The sequence below is a fragment of the Callospermophilus lateralis genome, chromosome 2, assembly GCF_048772815.1.
Source record: "Callospermophilus lateralis isolate mCalLat2 chromosome 2, mCalLat2.hap1, whole genome shotgun sequence".
Lineage (NCBI taxonomy): Eukaryota > Metazoa > Chordata > Mammalia > Rodentia > Sciuridae > Callospermophilus > Callospermophilus lateralis.
Window position 1 is genome coordinate 2977215 of NC_135306.1, and position 8069 is coordinate 2985283.

Genomic DNA, 8069 nt, shown 5'->3' on the forward strand with positions numbered 1-8069 from the left:
CCAGGTCCTGCCTCACTGCTCCACTCTGGGCTCCCAACATGGCCTGCTCTGGTCACTGGGCTCTCTGGGGCAGGTTTTTCAGCAGAGAGGATTTCAAGCACACTGAGCAGTAAGCAGCCACGTTGTCCTGCAGAATGTTCCCAATGGGGGGACGTTCTCCATCCGCCCATCGTCAGGAGTCCTGGCCACGAGGGGCTGGTGCCTAAGGACCTGCCATGGGTGGACCTGGCCACCTCATGCACAGCACATGGTCAGAGAGAGTGGCTGAGACTTGGCGATCTCCACATTTTCTAGGGTCCCGGATGTCCCTGCTTCTGGCGGATGGAGAGGATGAAGGCAGGGCACCGGGCGCCCGGCAGGAAGCCAGCTGGTGACAGGTGTGTGCAGGGCTTGGCTGCGGCTCAGGGTAGGGCACTGGCCCACCTTGCCCATGGCTGATTCCACCCCAGCACCACAGAAAAAGGAAAGGCACCCAGGGAGGGAGCTGGGGCTTCTGCACACCCAGGGCACGTTGACCAGGAGCCCAGGGGCAGGGCCGTTCGGAGGGGACCCTGAAGGGCAGTGGGGATGCAAACTGCTAGCAGACCAGCAGGCGCCCCTGCCCAGGACCCTCCCACTGGACGCCAGGCTTACTGCTCAGGGCATGGCAGTCAGAACGACGTCAGAATGACATCTGTCAGAATGACAGCCCCGAAGATGTCCTCATGCCCAGAGCCGGTGGATAAGTCCCCTGGGAAGCAGAGGGGACTCGGCAGATGTGACATTGGGGCCAATGGGACCCCAAGGGGGGTGGCCTGTGCCTTAGTCTTTGTGTGTGCTGTGTTACCTGCCATAACCTGGGTGATTTATAAGCAACGGGAATCTATTTCTCACATTCTGGGAGCTGGGAGCCCACCATCAAGGGGCCAGCAGCTCCTGAGCCCAGCGAGGGCTGCTGCTACTCCCGGGTGGTGCTGGTTGCTCAGTCTCATGGAAGCTGCACCCTTACATGGCAGAAGAGGTGCAGGCACAACAGGACGGACCCCCCTTGAGCCCCGGTCCCTGCTAAGAGCTGGTCCCTCCTAAGGATCCCTCTTGAGACGAGGGCCTTGGGGGCTAGGTGTCCACACAGGAACTCTGGAGGCAGCCAGCCCTCGGCCACAGCAGCACTTACAACAGGAAGGCAGGACGGCCAGTCAGAGCAGACATGAGGCAGGGCAGAGCCCAGAGGGGACAGGTCCTGCCGGAGGAGAGCCAGTGCCTCTAGAGGCAGAAATATGGACAGCCCGAGCCCCGAGCCAGCAGCAAAAACGCAGCCCGGCCGCTGCCCTCGTCAGCCCAGGGAGACATCTGACTTTCAACCCACGACGGCGGATGCATGTCACGAAAGCCACGCTCATGCGTGGGGCTGAGGGGACGGCACTGGTCTGCACGCCTTCCCCTGGCTCCCCTCAATGACTTCCATGCTCTTACATCACGATGGTGTCGGCAAAGGGTCCCCCGCCCGGGGGTGGCTCTGTGTACCATTGTCTACCTGCTTCACTGCTGTGCGACTCTCTGCCACGTGGACACACCTTGGGCTCTTGGTCCCCGGGGCTGCCCCGTGGGCCCCTGGTCGGGCCTCTGAGCTGAGCCGGGGGTCTCATTCTCCATGAGCAAGGGTCCTCTGCACTCGAAGCCCCCGGTTGGCTCACACAGTCCTGACGAGACCAAGGGACACGGGGACTCCCAAAACCCACTCCCCTGGACACTGCTCAGGCCCTTCAGGAGCCTTCAAGTTTCCTTGAGGCCCTGCCTGGCTGAAGTGAGAGGGAAGCGGCTCTCTGCAGCCCACGGCCCTCTGAAGACCTGCGGCCGCCTGCCCAGGAAGCCGAGCATGTCACACCTGTGCCCTGGGGTGGGTACGGCGCAGCCAGCATGGTCTGAACCACTGTCCTCAGTATCTGAATTCTTCCCCAATTCCAAGGCAGAGGAAGGCCTGCAGTATCCTCCTGTGATGGCTGCGTCCACCCCCCTGCCTCAGGGAGCAGACTCCTCTGCACCCCTCAGACCTGGAGTGTCTTCAGGCCTGGGACTGGCCACAGTGATGTGGCCACCAATGTCATAGCAGCTGCTCTGGGCCTTCCCAACACTCCCTCCACAGGCACCATCTACTTGGTCACCAAGGGGAACTAATAATGACGTACGTCCCCACTTCACAGGTGGGGACCCCAAGCTTGCACCCCAGGGGGAGGACAGTGACTGGGGGCCATCGTCCCAGGTCCCAAGTCCTGCAGAGCTTCAGGCTCCACCTGGAGGGGCCTCCTCGAGAGGGTGTCCCTCCTCAGATGCACAGCCAGCCCCACGCGACCCCCAGGGAGGGAGCCAGGGATCACCCTCACCCTCTCCCCCACCCACTTGAAATGAGAGGACAGGGACTGCAATGTGGTCTACACAGGAGCCGACGCAGAGGTGGACAGCAGAGCCGTGAGGCCGAGGAGAGGGGAGGGCAGCGGGAGTACCGGCTGACAGCGCCACGCAGGCCCTGGGCAGAGCAGGTGGCCCCTCAAAAAGCCAAGCACAGCATTACCACGTGACCAGCACGTCCACTCCCAGGTGCATGCTGTAGCTTGGACCTTGGGTGTCCCCACAGGGCTGTGTGGAAGACCTGGCTGCCAGCCTGAGGCACGACCAGAGACATCTTTCCACAGTTGGGGCTCTACCGTGCTCCACACCCTCTGGCTCTCGGGTCGAACCACAGCAGTTCTGAATTTTGGGGGAGGGTCTTAGGACGGTGGAGCCCACCGATCTGCTGGCTGCGAGAGCGAGCGCTCGGGAGTGTGTGCTGCCGTCCTCCACTGGGCCAGCGCTCGAGAATGGGGAAGCCTGCAGCCCCAGCTCCGCCCAGGGCTAGGGAGCAGAAACAGGCCACTCTTCCTGCGAGGGTTGGACCTGCAGCCTCAGAGCCCTGAGCACTGCCATTGAGGGGCTCTGGTCCTCAGCAACAGGAGTGACCAGCAGTGGCAGCTGCCCTGAGCCGTTAACATGGAGGCCACACATCGTGCAGCTCTGGGTGCCCCCTGCACCCTCTCTGCCTTCTGCCGGGTCCTCCCCGCTGCCTCCTGCACAATCATTCAGCTCCACCTGCCACGCACCCCCACCCTGGGGTCCAGTCTGCTGTAACCCATCCAATGAGTTGGTAACTGAGTGTCATGTTTTCATTTCTGGAACATCTAATTTGGTTATTTCTTCCAAATTTAGCTCATGGTTTTGGGTATCTCCTCTTATTTGATTCATTTTGTTTATTTGAGCATATTTATGGTGCTTGTTGGGTCTGGTCTCTCCGATACCTGCAGTCCTAAGTGTCGAGCACTCTGCCGTTTGTTCTCGGCTTACTCTGGCCTGGAGGGTTTGTCTCCATCTATGTGCTATGATTTGGGGTTGATAGCTTATTTTGGGTCTTCCTCAGGGGACTGTGAGGGGCCAGCACCTGTCTGTATGCGTCAGCACTCCTGAACCCCCTTGACTTCACTCCCAGGCTGGGGGCTTTCAGACGATGTGGGTGGTGTGATCAGAACCCCAAACCCTGTGAGGGAACATCTGGGGTTCTAGGTCCCAGGGCAGAGCGAAGGCAGGTGAGCTCAAGTGATGGAGTGGACATCAGTACCCTGCCAGCTCCGAGAGGTAGCCCTTCTGTGCTGTAAAAGCCACCAAGGAAGCCGCACCATGGGGGAGGGCCATCAAATACCCCATGGAGAGGGTCACCACACGCACCATGGGAAGGGCCATCACAGAGCAGATTCCTGACGAGGGGCGTGTGTCCAGACACAGAGAGAACGCTTGAACCACTACAACAAGAACACAGATGTCACAATTTGAAAATGGAGAAAGGGTCTGAAAGACATTTCTCCGGAGATTTGCCATCAGCCAGGAGCACAAAAATCTGCCTTACCGTCAGCCACAGGAGAAGCAGGTGTCAGCTGCAATGAGGGCTGGCGCACCCAGCAGCCACCAGCAGGGTCTTCCGAAAGGACCGTGCCCAGTGTGAGGGCACCAAGCCTTGCTCACAGCCACAGGGGACGTGAAGCAAGCTACCCTGAGGAGAGCTGCAGCCTCCCTCGCTCCAGGAATCCACCCCGGACACAGAAACCTACCTGCACACAAAACCTTGTACACAAGCATGCACATCGGCGCTCCCTGTGAGAGCCAAAAAGGGATCCAGAAGTCCACCAGCTGGCCATAGAGAAGCACCGGTCAGCCACAAAGTGGAGCACTAATGCTCGCTGCAAGGACAAGCCTGGGAACTTTGTGTGAGGAGGAAGTCGGACACATGGCCTCCCACCCCGGCCTGGCTCCACCTGTATGAGGTGCCCAAGAGCCACGCCCCGGGCAGGTTGCTTAGGGCAGGGGGCAGGAAGGGGAGGGGGAGTGGGGTCTCCCTGGGTGTTCTAAAGTGAACACAGAGTCCCACCTACAGCCTGCAGGAGACAGGTGGCCTCTCCCCAGAGGGCACACTCCTCCTCCCAAGACACTTCAGACAGCGCCCACTGGCCAAATCTGGCCTCTGGGTCCAGGTAGCTGGCACCTGCCCTCCGCAGAGTTTTGCAATGGAGCCTTATCACAGAAGGGTCGAGGACAGGACGAGGCTCGGCAGCAGACAGAGGTGGCTGCACACCCCCCGCTCTGCCACTTGGCAGCCGTGAGGCCTCAGGTGAGTCATCTGACCTCTCCAGCTGCACCTTCTTATCTGTAAAAGAGGGAAGCTTCCTCCCAGGACAGCCCAGGTGAGCCCGCCAGCACCTGTGGGCCCTCCCGGGCCGTCCAAGGCCTCCCTCCTCTGGGCCTCACCTTGGTGAAAGCCGTGTAGTCCCAGGCCCAAGGCAGACATTCCACCTGCGTCTCTGTCCCATCACCTGACTGTCCACTCTCTTTCTTGTCCTCTCTGCAGTGGCCAGGTCCAGGTCCTGCAGGGCCCAGTGGCTTCCTATTCCCTTTGGGAGGCTTTAGAAACTTCTTTGAGCTTCACTGTCTGAAAACAGATCCCCCTGAGGAACCTTCCCAGCCAAGGGGCCTGAGGGTGGGGACCGTCCAGACCAGTCCTTGTCAGCATGGTGCGTCCAGAGTGGGGCTAGAAGGCCCTAGGGCTCAGGTCTGCTTCCCTTTGGCTGCTTGATGAGCAAACCGGCCCCTGCGCAGGCCCGGGGTGGGCTCTCCTCTTTTCCCTTTCCAATTATGCTTCCCCGCCCTGAGTCGGTTCTTTAATTGGTTTTGTTTCTAGCTTTTCCGTTTTTATTGTGGTCAACTACACATAACATAAAACCTACCCTTTCAACCAGGGTGAAGTGTGCAGCCCAGGGTTTGAGCCACTCAAGAGTTGCGCAAGGTCACCACCGACCAGTTCCAGAGCACTTGGTCCTGGTGGACTTGTGTGACTGGGCTTCAGGACTGGACTCTGTCTGCTCGGAGCTGCCTCGGATCCTCAGGGCGCAGGCAAGACTTTCTCCAGCAGGAGACGTGAGTTTGAAAGATTCGATCTGACATTTAGAGATTCGATTTGGGCTCCTATGAGTCTACGATACTGGGAACAGTTCAAGGCTGCTCAGAGGGGCCAGTCTTCCCCTGCTATCGTCCCCTCTGGATCCCAGCACCCACAGCTCTTTCCATAGGCACCCCACACTCTCACGGTGTGAGCTTGGGGCCCTCTGTGGTGCAGCTGGCTGCAGATCCTGTTTCCCCAGGTTACATGCAACAGTTTTGTCCCCTTGGCTCCGTGGACAGGCTCTGTGTAATGCAAACTGGCCAGCGCCAGGAAGAGCCGGACAGGAGCCAGCATCCCCAGGAAGGTCACTCGGACCCCATGCCCACTGTGTCCAGACATGACATGGGCCAGTGGCTGGTTGGGGGACCCTCGGAGCCCCCAGGGCAGCCTCTGAGGGCAGAGGCTCTCTGTTCTCCCGGGCTCCCAGGGAGGCCTCTCCCCACTGCTGGCCTCCTCGCGGTGCCTTCGCCAAGCGCTGAGTGGAAACATCTGAGGGCTCTGGCGGCTCCCAGGCGGATCTGGACACGGGTTTCTTCCTCTCCCGCTCCAGCCTGCCATCTGGCCCCTGCGCCGCGGCTGCTGTTCTCGGCGGTTCTGGGGTGAGAGGCCACAGACAGAGGGGAGGCCCAGCCCGGCATTGCCCCACAGCCCACATGGACCCCAGGCAGCTCCGAGGAGCAGAGCAGAGTGAACAGGAGCAGCCCGGCCCCCGCAGTGCCCAGCCCTGTCCCCACCGCTGCTTGAACTGTGGACGCTCATGGCAGGGCAGACCCACCCATCCTCAGTGCTGGAGGGGTCACGCCAAGGGGACACCAGGCAGAGGGCCTGCCACCGCCACCGTCACCAGACCAGGCCCCACAGAGCCTGAGAGCTGTCAAGGGAGGCACAGAGCAGTGTGGGACTGCGCGGCAGGTGTGGGCTGCAACCAGGACCTCTGCGTTCTGACCCACTGCTGGCCCTGCTCCTCAGTGGAGCACCACTGGCCCTCGGAGCCCTGAGGAGGAAATTTGGGCAGCTCTGTGCAGCCCCAGGAAGGCCCACCCCTGCAGCGGAGGCTGCTGGCTCCTGTCAGCAGCTTCCTCAGTCTCCCCAGCTGCACCCTCCACCTCCCCAGCCCTCCAGCCTCCTCCTCAGCCTCCCCAGCCCCACCCTCAGCCTCCCCAGGCTCCCAGCCCCACCCTCAGCCTCCCCAGGCCCCCAGCCCCACCCTCAGCCTCCTTAGGCCCTTAGCCCCACCCTCAGCCTCCCAGGCCCCAGCCCCACCCTCCACCTCCCAGCGCCCCAGCCTCACCCTCAGCCTCCCCAGGCCCCCAGCCCCACCCTCAGCCTCCCCAGACCTCCAGCCTCACCCTCAGCCTCCCCAGTACCCCCAGCCTCACCCTCAGCCTCCCCAGCTGTGCCCCTGCTCCCTGGGAACAGGGGTAGGGGCTGCAGGGAGGACACTGGGTCCTGCTGTTTCAGGCACAGCAGAGGTCACAGTGTGGGGAGGTGCCTGAGAGCGTGACAGAGCCCCACATGCACAAGGGCAAGTGGTGTGGAGCAGCTGGACAGAGCAGGGGCTGCACCTTCCAGAAACAGCAGGCTGAGTCTGGCTCAGCCCCCAGATCCACAGGGGACAGAAGAACAAGGTAAATGACACCAAGAGGACCCAGACCAGCCAGCAGGAGGGAAAGGCCCCAGGCGGGCAGCATCCAGGCAAACAGAGGCACGGGCAGAGCCCTGCCCTGTGAAACCTCATTCTGTCTCAAAATAAAAATGCCAGAGGCACAGTGGACCCCAGATGTCAGAGCAGGAGCCGTGGCGGGCGGGGCGGGCGGGCTCCTCGGTGCTGGGCCAGGTGCGGGACGGAAGTGAGGCTTTCTAGAAGATTCAGAGTGCTGGGGGCCAAGGGCCAGGACACCTGTGGGGTTCGCTAAGTGGCTGTTACGCCAGAAAGGACTGGGCAGGAGGACAGAGGGGCAGAGGGAGGGCAGGAGAGGATGTCGTCGTGAGCACCTGGGCCTGGATGACCAGGGGCTGTGGACATTGGTGGGGAACTATTCACAGTGTCAGGGTGAGGCGGACCTGGGAGGAACAGACAAGGGGCACCCCAGGCTCTGACTCCAGACGGAGCCTCCAGGGCAGAGGGCAGGGAGCAGCCTCAGCCCCGTGAGGGCAGCTGCGTGGGAATGGCCCCCCGAGAGGCGCTGGGCTGGAGGTGCCGCCACCCTGGCCAGCCCATAGGAGGGACCAGAGCAGACACGCTGAGGACTCTGTTGAATGGCGGTGGCCATGGGGGTAACTCTTGTCCTATTTATTTATTTTGCTTAAAATGTTGAATGTATGAAATTTTTCTTAATTAAAAAGTGGAGAGGAGTGAGGAAGGAGTCCAGGAGGAGCGAGAAGGCAGGCCTGGGCTGGCACGAGCCCGTGGAGAGACAGCCATAGGGAGCTCGGCCAGGCCGTGGGCTTCAGCTGGGCCAGGGCGCAGGTGCAGGGCCGTGGGAGCCTTCCACAGCGGGACCGCCAGCCGCCTGCCCCGGGGCACCCAGGAGAGGGACTATCAGTGCAAGAGGTTTCTGGGGAACAAAAT

The 8069-nt window shown here is 61.4% G+C and overlaps 1 long non-coding RNA gene across 1 annotated transcript; it reads right to left on the bottom strand.

Moving 5' to 3' along the window:
* Positions 1–3122: 3122 nt before the first annotated feature.
* LOC143390642 (uncharacterized) lies at positions 3123–5872 on the bottom strand. Its single transcript, XR_013090244.1, has 3 exons — positions 4807–5872; positions 3911–4705; positions 3123–3806 (listed from the first exon to the last, which is right to left on the bottom strand). It is a non-coding gene; the product is annotated as an uncharacterized LOC143390642 (long non-coding RNA).
* Between the last annotated feature and the right edge of the window lie 2197 nt (positions 5873–8069).